The 14,514-nt window shown below is 43.3% G+C and overlaps 1 pseudogene; it reads left to right on the forward strand.

Moving 5' to 3' along the window:
• Positions 1–2,664: 2,664 nt before the first annotated feature.
• Positions 2,665–14,174, forward strand: LOC123488331 (annotated as a pseudogene).
• The last annotated feature ends 340 nt before the right edge of the window (positions 14,175–14,514 follow it).

Raw genomic sequence — 14,514 nt, forward strand, 5'->3', positions numbered from 1 at the left:
GTCTGGGTAGGTCCCAATGGGGTAGTCCAGGAGAGGGAACGAGGGAGGAGAAGAGAGGAGTGGAATGACAGGGAACAGGGAGACAGGGAGGTGAAACGTAAATGCTACTCTCTCCCTCCTCTCTCTTTCACATACACTCCCAAACACACACTCACACAGCCTACAGGCAGGAACTAACACAAGCAGTTACTCCCAGGATGGGAGAGAGAGTGTGTTATCCATTCACAGACACTTAAACACAGAGAGCAAAAGTAAGACCCGGCCCACTCTCTCCTACTGGCCCAATAAGAGGCAGCTGTAAAACTGTGCGACCAATGAGAGACATTGAAGGCAGGGCCAATAAGTGCAATGACTCATCCTACCAATCAAAGTAATTGCCTTTGGACTCTTAGAACCTCCCTCTCTCTTAAGGACAGATTTAGGAAGGTGCACTTAGCCTGTATGAGTGATTTAAGACCCTGACCTGGGACACATTAGAGTGATTAGATTCTGATGCACCTAAACCAGTGTGATACCACAATAGGTTGTATGCTCCACTACAACACTAGCTGACATCCAGTCAGGTACTGTACTGCATGCTAAAGTCATTCTCATGTACGGCTACCGTCTTAAAGGAGGTTACTCATGACATGTTGCATTATTTCTGAAAACAGAACACGCGCAGTCGTGCACACACTGACACACACACAGAAATGCATGCATACACACATACAGAGTTGATCGTTAAAGAGGGAGGAGAGGTGAGACCTCTGATTCAGCAGTATTTCAGCCCTCTCATAAAACACCGCTGACAGGATGTGCTGTAGAGGATGAACCTCCTCTATACTGGGCAGGGGAGCTGGCTACACTGTTGACAGGCTGTACTGCAGAGGAAGTACCTCTAGACTGGGCAGGAGATGGCTATAAAAGATTCATAGAAAATGGGAGGGGAAAGATGGGCACAGAAGGGGAAATATAGGCACGGTTTACCAGCTGAGATTTAATGAGTGTGTGTCGATGTGAATAATATACAGGATATTGCCACAATCAAACCAAGGTAACAGGAAAATATTGTGGATATTATATCCTAAGACTTATTTCCTATCTGTCCGATTACTTATGACCATTGATCTGAAAGAGATGGATAGTTCAAGTTGAAAGTCAGAATACATTAATGGGTGAAAGTGATATAGCGGAATGGCCGGCACCGTATGCACACATGGTATCCTTTTCACATTAGGTCTGGGTCTCAAAGGAGGTGACACAGAAGGAAGTGTTTCATCTGGGAAACAGCACTAGACGCAGACAGGTCTTGGTTAGAAAAGGAAAGGTTGGATGTCCATGAAATCAAGGCACACTGTTAAGGAGAGAAACGTGAATACATGTGTTTTTCGATTGTTGGACTGCCTTAGGATAACTGCATGACAACCAAATCCCCAGAGATATGTTATTGGGTTCTATTGAGGGCACAGAAGATATCTCATGACCGGCTAAATCACATTACATTGAAAGTGCTGTGACAATGGACTAATTCTCTCCATGTAGCCTGAGAGTGTTTTTTTACTTAAAACCAACCACATGATAATCAAATTGTCATGCCATACTTGGAGACCTATTTATACGTGTAGTAAGCATGTTATAAATACCCTACCAAATCCCATAAAATAATCCAGTTTGAAAAGTAGGCCTATGCACGATAGGTTTATGTGACATGAGCACTGGAGAGCGTCAGTCACCACTCCATTGCTATGCCCTCATTATAGCACCAAAGGTCAAACTCAGATTGCAAATGTTGCTAAAGTTTGTTTATGAGGCGTTTTCAAGCATATTCATACTTCTAGACAATATTCCACATGTGTATATAAAAGCTCACACGTGATGCGAAAAAAAGTTTATAAACATTCTCATACGTTTTTCCCCTCATCCTATAATAACGTTAATTTATTCAGTTACGTTGTATCGCTGACCAATAGCTTACTCTCCACTGAGGGGGTTCGTTTATCTGGCCCAAGTTACCCAGGTGGGAGGAGTTTGGTACGTGATTGCATTAATTTTGGAACAGGGCTGCCTGAGCCGGATCGAAACAAAATTGACGTAATTAAGCATGTAGAGTGATGAGTCGGATTCTGTGCAAAAGTGATTGCTTTTGATATTGAAAGCTAGTTTGAACATTCAAACATTTATTTTATGGAAAAGAGATGTTGTATGTTTCGGCACGATTGGCCTACACCTAGCTGCCTTGTTGACAATATGACCGTGGCGCAGATTGCTGTTTGATTCGAGAAGGGGCGCTCCTCCCTCCCCGCTTTCCCCCGATGGCATGATGGGCCATAGCCCGGTTCAACCGGGCCAGGATAATAGAGCTACCTCACTTTTACAGCGCGCGCGACGGGTCACGTCCAATAATTATCGATGGGGCAATGTTCAGTTGCTTGCTCATGTGATATGTGATATTATGTCCTAATATGTTGAGATATAGTATGTAGCCTATTAGCCATTGATATTAAAACTAGTGAAAGTATTGATCATTGAGTAATATATTAATGTTAATTTATGAAATACCTTTTAGGTCCATTTTGGATTATCCCGTTCAATCAACAGAAACTACAGTCCCCATAGTTACTTGGAAATTCTCACAGCCTCAGCTGCTCCGCTGTCTGAAATGCATTCATTGAACAACAGCAACGCACACGAGTTCAGTTGAGGGAGAAATTAGAGGTAGGATTTACATACTTTCCTTGTCAATGTATAAAGTTCTATGTACATTGTTTAAAACCAATTATTGGTGTCAAGTTCAGCAATGTTTCCTGCAATAAGATAATATTAACTCGCATGATGAAGCTAACATTAGCTAGCTAATATCAGCTACTGTAGACGGTTAGCTAAATTGTTAGGCTAGTTTACGTTAGCTGTAGCTAGCCTCTGACATTGTTCACTAGCAAGGGGTTTATCAAAACAAGCTTAGCTACCTCTGCCAGACACGCTTAGCTACCTTTGGTTGAGCTGGCTGCATTAGCATGTAGCTTGCTAGTTAACTAACGTTCGGTATTCCAGACTGGAATCTGGTTAGCTAACGTTAACTAGTTAGCTAACATTGAATATGGCTCGTGCCAGCCATGCGTGCAGAAGTTGCACCCCTATTTCACCAAAGACAATTTAGCGATTACTTCTTAAAGTATGTCTGGTCTCACATGAATGCAGCATTACAATTACAACGCTATCTAACTGGTAAACTTCAATGCAATAGCTGGTCAAAAGATAGACGTAACAAAAGTCGTTCGTTATGAATCTATTTTTGGAATGTGTCAACCCCCTAAGTTAAATCAGTCCAACAGAGAATAACAAAGTTATGTAATGCACTGACTGCACCCATTCCCTTTTTTGTTGCGATTCAAAATGTATTTTTGGAATACGTGGACCTGACAGCTCAGATCTGTTAGGTCGTTGTTTACCATCGTTGTTACTATAATAAGTGTGATTTGATGTCCCTGCCCGGAAATGACAGCTTTCGGTTGAGCACCATCCCACAAGATAATGAAGAATACAGCACTCTGTCAGAAAATAGACTTTGCATGACTATTTGCAAACATTCTTGTCTTTTACAGGTTCACAATGACCGGAGGTCTAGCTGTAAGCTAACTTGCTTTCAATCATTGGCAATCCATGGAATGGAGCAAAGGTTGACATTCTCTCATACATACAGTATGAAAATGGCTGCAGCTAGCACTTTAACTCCATGTTCGTCATTGTGAAAGGTTTCCCCCTCAACCCCTCTGTAATGTTTAACACTGGATCCTTTGTGGAACTTGTAAGGGAAGAGTGCTAACAGGAATCTTTACTCATTGTCTGCGTAGAAACCCTGAATTTGAGGTTTAGGCCCTACTCTCTGGTTTGTATGAAAATTCCTATAGCAAGCCTCTTCCCTATAGCTTACCACTTAGTAATTTACTGTCAGAGGTAGACTTGGGACTCCAGTGTCCACTGTCAGGCCACTGCCATGGTGGACAAAGACGCTATGGTGAGTGGGGACAGGGCTGTGGAGGAAGAGGCTAAACTGGACCTGAAGGAGACCGCCCCTGGAGAGCCTGACCCTGAGAATGCTCTTCCCCCACCTGAGGACCCCTCAGACGGCCAGACCAAGACAGCCCGGACCTGGGAGTTGTCGGTGGTGTTCTTGTGTTTCTATGGGTTTATGGTGCAGCTGAAGCCTGGGGAGCCCTTTATAACACCAAACCTGCTCAGCACGGAGAAGAACTTCACCAGGGAACAGGTCAGTGATGCACAGCCATCCCCCTATAACAGCGTGTAATGTTGGTGTGGTGTGTTTTTTGCTTAAGAGTGCAATGTGTGTGGTCGGTGTGTGTATGCAACTATCCGTGTGTGTGTCTTAAGTTAACCACAGTTTGTAAGGGTGGGTAGATGTGTAAGAGGTAGGGCTGCACAATGTGGGCGAAAAATCGAATTGAGATTATATTACCAAATGTTGTGATTTGATGTTAAAGATCAAAATACTAGGGTGAACTGTTGGAATCATAGAAATTGAATAACTTATATTAACAAGTAGGGCTGGGAATTAGCAGGGACCTAAAGATACAACGTTATCATGATACTTAGGTGCCGATACGATATGTATTGTGGTTCTCGTGATTCTATATGTATTGTGATTCGATACTCTGATTTCATTATGATTCGATGTTCCAAACATATTGCTCACCATATGTCTGCTGCAGAGGGACAAGAGAGAGCCATGAGAAAAGGAGTTTTGATCAGTCATGGAAATAAAAGTGCTGAAAACAAATAGTCTCCCTATTTAAAAAGGAGAACATGCTATGAAGGAAAAATACTGGAATTTTGGTGCAGGTGCAGCCAACTAGTGAAATTTTTTTGAGGCCAATTGTCAAAACGATATGATATACAGTACCAGTCAAAAGTTTGGACACACCTACTCATTCCAGTTTTTTTTTTTTACTATTGTAGAATAATAGTGAAGACATCAAAACTATGAAATAACACATATGGAATAATGTAGTAACCAAAAAAGTGTTAAACAAATCAAAATATATTTTATATTTGAGATTCTTCAAAGTAGCCACCCTTTGCCTTGATGACAGCTTTGCACACTCTTGGCATTCTCTCAACCAGCTTCATGAGGTAGTCACCTGGAATGCATTTCAATTAACAGGTGTGCCTTCTTATAAGTTAATTTGTGGATTTTATTTTGTTCTTAATGCATTTGAGCCAATCAGTTGTGTTGTGACAAGCTAGGGGTGGTATACAGAAGATAGCCCTAAAATAAGCAAAGAGAAACGACAGTCCATCATTACTTTAAGACATGAAGGTCAGTCAATACGGAAAATGTCAAGAACTTTGAAAGTTTCTTCAGTATCCTAATTTACAGTGGCTATCTCGTACATGTGACTTCCGTTTTGAGCGCGTCACTTGTCTCCGTGCTGCTGTGCTGTTTGTTGCTGCTACCTGCCAAACTTGACGGCTTTTACTGTTTTTAAACCGTTTAATCAATTTTCATTTAACACATTTTACCAACGTCTTAGTTATTTTTATACTTGGAGGTTACGTGTCTCTCATGGCTTCGCTCACCCCTGGATGTACCACCTGCCAGTACCTGAGCCAGAGAGTCGCTGAGCTGGAGGGGAGAGTATCTGTCTTGCGCCAGATCAAGGAGGACGAAGAACTCCTGGACTCCATGGTTGCACAAACCACCTCCAAAATCGAGGACGTCACCTGCCCCTGGCTCGGCACCTCCACTTCTGGGGAGCCTGTAACGGAGAAACTCCATTCGGTTCCCTTAAATGAGCCATGGCCCAGGCTAGGAGCTAAACCGAAGGGCCCGGTCTGTTCCACCCCTTCTGCTCCGCCTCAGGATGCCTGGATTGCTGTCCGGGGAGTAAAGCACTCCAGGAAACGGAATCCATCAAATGTTTCGGAAGTGCTACAATTGGGGAGGAGATTCAAGGTCCTGGAAGACCTGGAAGTGCATTCCAATCATACTGTACAGGGTCCCTCTGCTACATCTCTACTGCTGCCGTCTCACTCTCAGGTGGAAGTGCCCAAGCACACTCATCTGCGCTCCTTGCCTACCGCTAGGTCGTCAGTCTCAGCTGCTAGCCCCCCTCAACCTGCTAGGAGGCAGATCACTCGGGAGAGGCCCTGTCATTTACCCAATAAACCCATCTGTAGTCCTTCCGTTCTCGTGGTGGGTTCATCCATGGTCTGAAACGTTTCAATCCGGAAAGCTGAGACTTTCTGCTACCCTGGCGTTACGATCCCTGACCTAAATTCCATGCTACCGCTACTTATTAGCAAGCACTCCGCCGCTTCAACTGTCATTGTTCATGTTGGGTCAAATGACATTAAACTCCAGCAGTCAGAGAAATTGAGAGAGGATTTTAAAACATTGATAAATACGCTGCTGGAATCTTGGAAGCAGTGTGTTGTTTCCGGTCCTTTTCCATCCCCACGCTACACGGATATGGTTTTTAGTCGTATACGCCAATTACACACCTGGCTTAAGGGATACTGCTGCGCGATGGGAATTCCTTTTGTGGATAACTTTGCAGCTTTTACAGACCGACCAGGTCTATTTCTTCGGGACAATTTACATCTTAACAGGTATGGCTCCAGCATCCTCTCCACCAACATGTCTCTTACTCTTGCCTCATGTAGAGCCTTTGATACCTGACGTTGTGTATTTTCGGGCATTGACTTTTGGGATTGTACGCTCCCCTATCAGACTGTGTTCAATGCTCCTCTCCCAGTTTCATTAATTAGTCCCTCAATTGCAAATATGGAACAAACTACAGCTAACAACCTTTCTGCAATTCCCAGATTATTGTCCAATCACCGTATTGCGAATACTACTTACATGCAGAGAGGTATTGTTAGTAGTAATCTTGTCCCCATAAAATTGAGCTCTGTCAATAGCCTGAAAATGGTTTATTGCTCATTCAGTGCAGCTTCAGGTGCCACCTTGGATACTCCATCTGATATGAATTCCCGTAGCAATGGCATTGGAGTAATTCATTTGAATGCTAGAAGCCTGATCCAAAAGTTGGACTTTATTGAAATTTTGGTATCACAATCAAATGTTGACGTACTGATTGTATCTGAATCGTGGCTGTGTGATTCTGTGCCTGATTCAGATGTTCAATTGATTGGGTACAATATTTATAGAGCTGATAGAGTTGGTAGAGGTGGTGGTATCGCGATTTATGTAAAATGCTGCTTAAATGTTTCTGTGTCCATATCAACCTCTGTCCCAAAGCAATATGAATGTCTAGTTTTAAATGTGGGACTTGGTAATAATGGTAATTTAACTCTAGTAGGGGTATACCCCCCCCCCCCCTCAGCTCCTCCTTGTACTCTATGCAAGTTATCTGATATACTGTCTAATTATGCAAACTCTGAATTACTGATTTTAGGAGATTTTAACCTGGATTGGCTTTCACCAGTATCCGATAAATTAAAACATTTACATTTACATTTAAGTCATTTAGCAGACGCTCTTATCCAGAGCGACTTACAGTTAGTGCATACATTACTTTTTTCATACCCCCCGTGGGAATCGAACCCACAACCCTGGCGTTGCAAACGCCATGCTCTATAAACTGAGCTACATCCCCTGCCAGCCATTCCCTCCCCTACCCTAGACGACGCTGGGCCAATTGTGCGCCGCCCCATGGGTCTCCCGGTCGCGGCCGGCTACGACAGAGCCTGGATTCGAACCAGGATCTCTAGTGGCACAGCTAGCACTGCGATGCAGTGCCTTAGACCACTGCGCCACTAAAATACATTTGTACTGAGCTAAATCTAACTCAGCTGATAACTAAACCAACCCGTCCCAACTTTAAGAATCCAGTAAAATCTACTCTACTAGACATTATTCTAACAAATACCCCCCATAAATACACAGCCAGTGGGTTTTTTTCAAATGATATCAGTGACCACTGCTCTATTACTTGTATTAGAGATACCAGCCGGAAACACTCTGATCCCTGTATAATCTCTAAGAGAAATTATAAACATTTCTCACAGCAAGCTTTTATCCTTGACTTATATCACTCTGAGCTTTTATCCACTTGCTGCTTTCTGGACCCGGTTTTAGCCCTTGCTTTTTTCTCTTCTATTGTTACCTCTATGGCTGATAAACATGCCCCGCTTAAGAATCACAGAGTAAGAAACCGAACCAGTTCTTGGTTCTCTCCTGAATTGTCAGGTATTTTTCTGCAAAAGAATCGGACCTGGGCCTTGGCGAGGAAAACAGGTACTCCAGCTGATTGGCTGTTTTTAGGCAATTGAGAAATAAATGTACTGCAGCTGTCAAAAAGGCAAAATCAAATTACTTCCTTAATGCTATGACAGATTCTGCAGGAGATCCTGCAAAATTCTGGAAAACCGTTAATTCACTGAAACGGGGGAATTCTGCTGTTTCTCTTCCTAAGCAAATTATCTCAGACTCCTGTATTCTAAGTGTAAAAAATGACATTTGTGATGCTTTTAATAAGCATTTCATCTCTGCTGGTTTTTTATTTGAAAGGAAAAGTGGCCATTGTGGTACTGGCCAGTTAGTTGATTTTTCGTCTTGCTTTTCAAACGTTACTCTGAAAAATGGTAACCCTGTTTTTAGTTTCCAGAAAACAACTGAAGCAGAGGTTCTAGCTGCCCTGTGTGCCATTGATACTAAGAAATCCTTAGGCGCTGACAATTTAGACCCGTACTTACTTAAGTGTGCTGCACCTATCATTGCTGGTTCAGTGACACACATTTTTAATCTAACATTAAGCACAGGAAATATCCCTAAGGTGTGGAAAGCAGATTTTGTTCTGCCATTACATAAGGGAGGTGACGGTAGTGATTTGGATAACTATCGACCCATCTCTAGGCTCCCTTGTCTGGCAAAGATCCTAGAATCTATAGTCAACAAACAGTTACAATCTTTTCTTTCTGTTAACAGTATTTTTAGCACCAATCAATCTGGTTTTAGATCTAAACACAGTACCACATCGGCCACTATGCTTGTTGTAAATTATATTGCATATGCCTTAGATGATAGAAAGCACTGTGCTGTGTTGTTTGTAGATTTGTCAAAAGCTTTTGACACTGTAGACCATGCTATCCTTTTGAGTAAGCTGTCATCTATAGGACTGGGCACTGATGCCTGTCGATGGTTTTATGACTATCTTAAAGATAGAACTCAGGCCGTCATGGTCAACGGGGTCAAATCTGACCCCTTACAGTTACCTAAAGGGGTCCCTCAGGGTTCAATAATTGGCCCACTATTGTTCTCACTTTATATAAACAACATTGGTGATGATGTCAGATATTGTGATGGACACAGTGATGTACTCTATTGCTCCAACAGCGGACCAAGCTATAATGCAGTTGGAGTCTGATTTTAGGATACTACAGTGGTCTCTTTTACAGCTTAAACTTGTTTTAAACGCTAAGAAAACAAATGTCATGTTTTTTTCTAGGTCTAAACTCTCAATTAGAAACACTTTTGTAATCACTAGCTTGGATGGTACTCAAATCAAACAGGTCTCTGCATATAAATACTTAGGGGTATGGTTAGATGATAGGCTTTCTTTAAAAAAACATGTTACTGAATTGGGGAAAAAAAGCTCAAATTCAAGATAGGGTTCCTTTACAGAAACAGGGCTTGTCTGTCCTCCGTAAATAGAAAACAAATTGTGCAGGCTACTTTTATGTCCGTTTTAGATTATGGTGATATTATCTATATGCATGCATCGGCAAAAACATTAAAACCACTGGATGCTATTTACCATTCTGCACTCAGGTTTATCACAGGTGATAGTTACAAAACTCATCACTGTATCCTATATCAACATGTGGGTTGGGCCTCTATCTGTGAGGCGAGAGCAACATGCTCTCTTGTTTATTTATAAAGCACTTCTTTTAAAACTACCTCCATATATATCATCATTAGTTTCCACTAGATATACTAATTTTAAAACCAGATCACAGATGTGGATTACATTAGAGACTCCTGTGGTCTCCACAGAGTTTGGTAGGACTGCCTTCAGTTCCTTTGCACCTTATTTATGGAACAAACTGCAGATCCAACTTAAGTTAGACACTCTGGTGTCCCTTGCCCATTAAATTTTTTTTATGGAGGATCAATATGATGTTGTCTGTGATTGTTTCTGTTGAATTGTGTTTTTGTATGTTTGAAATGTTCTTGTCTGTATGTCTAAAACTGTACATGTCAACATGTTTACACAGGGCACAGCCGTAAAAGAGATCCAGGTCTCAGTCTGTTTTCCCTGTTAAAATAAAGATTTAAAAAAAAAAAAAAAAAAGAAGTGCAGTCGCAAAAACCATCAAGCGCTATGATGAAACTGCCGTCATGAGGACCGCCACAGGAAAGAAAGACCCAGAGTTACCTCTGCTGCAGAGGATAAGTTCAATAGAGTTACCAGCTTCAGAAATTGCAGCCCAAATAAATGCTTCACAGAGTTCAAGTAACACACACACATCTCAACAGCAACTGTTTAGAGGAGACTGCGTGAATCAGGCCTTCATGGTCGAATTGCTGCAAAGAAACCACTACTAAAGGACACCAATAAGAAGAAGATACTTTCTTGGGCCAAGAAACATGAGCAATGGACATTAGACCGGTGGAAATCTGTCCTTTGGTCTGATGAGTCCAAATTTGAGATTTCTGGTTCCAACCGCCGTGTCTTTGTGAGACGCAAAGTAGGTAAACGGATGATCTCTGCATATGTAGTTCCCACCGTGAAGCATGGAGGAGGATGTGTGATGGTGTGGGGGTGCTTTGCTGGTGACACTGTCTGTGATTTATTTAGAATTCAAGGCACACTTAACCAGCATGGCTACCACAGCATTCTGCAGCGATATGCCATCCCATCTGGTTTGCGCTTAGTAGGACTATCATTTGTCTTTCAACAGGACAATGACCCAACACATCTCCAGGCTGTGTAAGGGCTATTTGACCAAGAATGAGAGTGATGGAGTGCTGCATCAGATGACCTGGCCTCCACAATCACCAGACCTCAACCCAATTGAGATGTTGGACCGGAGAGTGAAGGAAAAGCAGCCAACAAGTGCTCAGCATATGTGGGAACTCCTTCAAGACTATTGGAAAATCATTCCAGGTGAAGCTGGTTGAGAGAATGCCAACAGTGTGCAAAGCTGTCATCAAGGCAAAGGGTGGCTACTTTGAAGAATCTAAAATATATTTTGATTTGTTAAACACTTTTTTGGTAACTATATGATTCCATATGTGTTATTTCATAGTTTTGATGACTTCACTATTATTCTACAATGTAGAAAATAGTAAAAATTAAGAAAAACCCTTGAATGAGTAGGTGTGTCCAAACGTTTGACTGGTGCTGTATAGTAAAAAATAATTTCCCTGTATGTAACGGTTTGGATTTTTTCCCCATCACTATTAAGAAGCAAAGTGGAAAGTGGCATCGTTCTTGTTTGGAGCGATTGGTTGACTGCATTGACCTAACAGAATAGCATGTAAACTTACAGTGAATCTAACAGCGAGGAGGAGGAACTGCACCGTTTGATGGGAAGCAGCTGCAAGGCAATTTCCTACGATGTAGGCAATAGCCTTGTATGACAACCCTGATATAAGCTGTATCAGCTGACACTGAATTCATACTTGGAGCTTGAACAACAACCTCTCAATCCCAATGTAATTGAAACAAAGTGGCAGTTATTATTTTCCAGTGTTCCTTAGTCATGGAACCCACTGGACTGTAATAAGGCAATCACAGTGTGAGTGCGGTAACCCCTCCTCAGTATGGTCAAAGTTCACATTCCTACAAAATAGGTCAGAGTCTCTTTTTCTGATTGGTTACTGTAGGCTTGTCTGGCTCAGTGTCAACTAATGAACCTAATGGCCTGAAGTCTGCAGACTCATTGGAAGGTGTCCTAGCATACAATACAATGTAGTCTTAGTTCAAATGAAGGGGATCAGTGAAGGTTTTTGCTCCCCTCATTTCCTGTAGAGGGAGATTAACGTTGTTGCATTGGCAAAAGGTGATTCTAAACAGCATATGAGGCATGTGCATTTGTCAGTGTTCGAGGATTCACTGGGAACTAGCCTAAATATGCAATTTGAGAATACCTGCCTGCACATTTATATAGCCTTCAGCTAAAACAACTTTTTACAACGAGAATTACATTCCACGTAGCCCTCTCAGTCCATTCTATGTGGTCTCTCTCTCTCATGCCCCCCATTCTATTCCTCCAGGTGACCAATGAGATCAACCCGATCCTGTCCTACTCCTACATGGCGGTGCTGGTGCCAGTCTTCCTCCTGACAGACGTCCTGCGCTAAAGCCCCGTCCTGGTCCTCTCCAGCCTCAGCCACGTGGCCATCTGGCTCCTCATCCTCCTAGGTCCTCCCTCTCTTAGAGATGCAGTTCATGGAGTTCTTCACGGCATCACCATGGCAGCACGCGTGGCCTACTCCTCCTATATCTTCTCCCTGGTCACCCCAGAGCTCTACCAGCGCGTGGCCAGCTACTCGCGCTCTTCCGTCCTCATGGGGGTGTTTACCAGCTCGGTGCTGGGTCAGGTGCTGATATCCGTGGGCAGGCTCTCCTTCGCCACACTCAGTGCTGTCTCCTTGGGCTTGGTGTCCTTCGGCCTGGTTCTCTCATGCTGCCAGCCCTGGCCCAAGAGGTCCTGTTCTTCAACAGGGCCCACCGCGCTGCCCAGAGGAACCTCCAGGAGCAGGGCTGCAGCGCAGTCAGAGCTGGCCAGGATGAAGCAGGGAGAAGCGGGCTTGGGTTCAGATGGACACACCCTCCTGGCCCCTCTCAGCTCTGGTTCCTCCTGGAGGGACTCGGTGTTCATTCAGATGCTGAAGGAGCTGAGGAACGTGCCGCGGAGGCCCAGCCTCAGACTGTGGAGCCTGTGGTGGGTGTTCAACTCGGGCTTATACCTGGTGTGTTGACGTCCATGTCCTTGTGGAACAAGGTGTACCCCGCCACGGAGAACAAACACGTCACAACGGAGGGGTGGAGGCTGTCTCCACACTACTGGGTGAGGGATCAATTTCCCTTAGGGTTTTAGTTTGTATGGGTAACAAAGGCCCCCAATGCCAGGTATACAAGTGTTTTAATAACCAATGTAGCATTCACCTGGGTTTTTACTGTCTGACAGGGTTGGAGCCTGTGTTCTCCAAGTCAGTGATTCAGTACAAATATTAACACCCCTACAATGCAGTTGGCAGAGGTAGTAGTGAGAGAACCATTGGCAACATGCAGTCCAATGAGTTCTCTGGCATCACATGACATCAGGTCAAAAGGTTTGCTCTTAGACCAGGTTCCCCATCCCAGTCCTCCAGTACCCCCAACAGCACACATTGTTGTTGTAGCCCCAGGCCTAACTCACCTGACTCAACTTGTCAAGGGCCTGATGATTAGTTGACAAGTAGAATCGGGTGTGCTTGTCCATGGCCACTACAAAAATGTGCACTGTTGGGGAGGACTAGAGTTGGGAAACTTACTGTTTTAGACAGACCTCTCCAATGATTTAATTAGGATGAAGTTACATCACCTAAACAGTTGACAAGGACAGGAGACATACAAAGCCCATCAATCTAGAAAGAGGAATTCCCATGAAGCAGAATGTGATGTGGTGACACAACATAACAGACAAAACAGTCACGTTCTGATGAAAGGTGGTTGAAGATTACAATCATTTAGATGATAACCACACAGGGAGGTGAGATGCCAGACAGTATGCTCCCCATAGTGACTTAGTATAATTATGTTATTGATGCCTAATAATAACATAAAGGCTTAATGAACCAGCAATCCCCTCTGTTTGCCTTGATACGATAATCACACTCTGTGACCCGTGTCTACAAACACACACACACACAGCATTTATTAAATGAAGTTCCCCAAGCCTTAAAACACCTACTGACTCATTAACTTAGTCAGCTTTCTTCTTCGACTAACTCCACCTCGTAACTCGTCCCAGGTGCGATCATCGTCGCTTGCAGGTTCGTGAAGATCCGCTGGAACGTGTGGTCTGAGCGGTGATCGGTGTGATCACGGCTCTGCAGGCTGGCCTGCTGCTCCTCATGGGGACCACCAGCAACATCTGGGTCTGCTATGTGGCCTACTCCTTCTTCAAGGGTTTCTACCAGTTCTCGTGCCTATCGCCATGTACGTTTTCTAGGTCCAGTTTTATTTAACATCATTGTATACATATAATGGGATGTGGTGTTTTGGGATTGTCATGTTCAGATGTGTGCAGTGTGTGAATGCATTGTCAAATAGAACTGTCATATGTTTCCTTACTTTAGGCTCTACATTTGATCTGCTGACTATTTTTTATTTATTTAACTAGGCAACAAATTTTATTTACAATGACGGCCTACCAAAAGGCAAAAAGGCCTCTGTGACGGGGCTGGGATAAAATACTATATATATATATATATATGAAGACATGCTATGTTGTTGTCTTAAGGTTTTAAGTGTGTGGTCTCTCTGTGGGAGATGTGTG

The sequence above is a fragment of the Coregonus clupeaformis genome, unplaced genomic scaffold (assembly GCF_020615455.1).
Source record: "Coregonus clupeaformis isolate EN_2021a unplaced genomic scaffold, ASM2061545v1 scaf2187, whole genome shotgun sequence".
NCBI classification, from domain to species: Eukaryota; Metazoa; Chordata; class Actinopteri; order Salmoniformes; family Salmonidae; genus Coregonus; species Coregonus clupeaformis.